The following is a 2,323-nucleotide window of genomic DNA, read 5'->3' on the forward strand; positions in this document are numbered from 1 at the left end:
GTGTGTGTGTGTGTGTGTGTGTATGGCATGAAATCTGATTGGATGACTTTGAGTCATTTACTTTCTCTCAGTCCAACTGACCTTGCAGAATGAGTATTATTGCGAAAATAGGTGGGAGCATTATGGGTATCACCTTGAATTGTGCAAAATAAAGGTGGGATATAAATGTAATCTAAATGGAAAAAATGTAAAGTGGATGGATAATAATAACTAAAAAGAAAAAAAACAGATGCTAATTTTTAAAGCAGTTTCCAGAAGGATGCTGCTTATATAATCAGCTAAGATAGATGGATGAATGGGTAGTTCAGGAACAAAAAACACCAGTGAATCTTAGCAGAGCAGCTGGAGCCAATTTTTCTCTCTACTATAATTAGGTGGGTACATGAAAACTTCAGAGAAAACAATTTGATCAGCTTTAATTTGAAAGAAAATGTTATTAAGGTGTCTTTTTAAACTGCAATTGAAATATATGGTTCTTCATGTATTCTAAAGCTATGCGGAAAATTAAAAAGTCAGTTTTAATCGCCTCTGAACCATTTGTGTTATAAAGCCCTATTTTTTTCTCTGTGGAAAAACTACACATTCTTTTCCACATTAAAGGTCTGCCAGAGTGTCTTTTTCTATTCTTGAAAGAAAAAGAAATTTCAACTTAAGAAAAAATGTTTCAGTTGATGTTTTTGCTTATCCTTTTCAACTTAATGGGAACTCCTTTGGGGGGAAGGAATGAAATAAGCAGTTAATCAAATGTCTTAATATACCTGATTGTTCACTAAATGATCAGATATGATGCTGTTTTTAGAGTTGACTGAAAGGGGCACAAAGATTCTTTTTATTTTAAAAAAGAGCACTCTCTCACATACATTTGATAGAAGCCAAAAAATACAGTGCAATTAATGAAGAAATAAAAAAGCCTGTCTAATGTTCCACAGACATATAATTGCCTTTAGCTAATTATAATAGTCTGTTAATATTCCTTTCTGCTTTTTGTATGTTTACATATATTTGTAAAAAGATTGTTACATTCCTAGTAACAATGTATCCAAATGGAAATTAATTTTTTCTACCCTGCTTCTGGAGCTTCTGATCAGCTGAATAAGTCAAGCATGGATCAATATTATTGAATGGAATGAAGGAACTACTTCATTTACATATTTATTCTATGAAAGATTAGTTACTTTAAAAGACTTATCTAATAGCAAGGGCTCATTTATTACTGGCAGAAGGCAATATACATTCCTTGGAGATGACCAGAAAGAGCCTATTTAGTCACAGAATTAAGTTTCATGAAGGGTACTGTCTCCAGCTTATACATTTTTTCCATCTTCACTCATGCTACTATATATAAACAATTTAATAGATGTGTTCTTTTATTTTTTGAAGAAATCTTTATTCTCTGTGTGGTCTCTTGTAAATAAAATGGATATTCCCACTTAGATAAGTATTCTTTAAAAGTATTCTCAGCTACTGCATATGACTCCAAACCAAAGAGAGCATATCAAATCTGCCCTATACTGCTTTTCTTGTTTAAAAAAGAGCTTGCTCTTTTTATTTTCTCTCCTTATTTCTGTGTACGTACTTGCTTTCAATTGCTTCCCTTTACTACTACTCACTGTTTGGTCTGATTATTGGGTATAATCATGTGAAAGGATAAACTACAGCACCAACTACACCAGGGGTGTCAAGCTGCCAGCCCATGGGCCAGTTTCATCATACCGAAGCTGCGCCCACCCCATGCAAAAAGAGTCGCGATGTGTCACGATACATCACGTGATGTGATGAGTTTGACACCCGTAAACTACACTACAAATGCAGAATCTTACTTTATGCTTTTTATCATGCTACTAGACTTCAGATGCTGAGTCAGAAAAACTCTGAGGGAGACATAGTCTTTCCTATGAAATGGGTGGCTCTCTAAATTATTTAAATAAGTAAAGTCCATAAAGACTTTAGAAGCTTGCTTCCTGGAGCTAGACTGTTAGCTAAAGTCTGGATACTAATATGTATTAATTGTCAAATCCACAAAGGAGTTTTGGCCTAACATTAAAATGTACTTTAGGATCTCCCAAAGGATTGTTTTCCAATAAGATATAAAGTGTTTGACTAGATTCACATTGATCAGAATAAAAACAACAACAACCCTGCTCTACATAGCTTTTGTAACATGTAATTTCTCTTGTTCACATATTTAGTTGTTTCCAACTCTGATGGACAACAGTTTGCCAGAATTGCCTGTAAACTAGAATAGAATAGAATAGAATAGAATAGAATAGAATAGAATAGAATAGAATAGGACGGGACCTTGGAGGTTTTTTAGTCCAGCCCC

The sequence above is a fragment of the Protobothrops mucrosquamatus genome, unplaced genomic scaffold (assembly GCF_001527695.2).
Source record: "Protobothrops mucrosquamatus isolate PMUCROS unplaced genomic scaffold, P.Mucros_1.0 scaffold_254, whole genome shotgun sequence".
NCBI lineage: Eukaryota > Metazoa > Chordata > Lepidosauria > Squamata > Viperidae > Protobothrops > Protobothrops mucrosquamatus.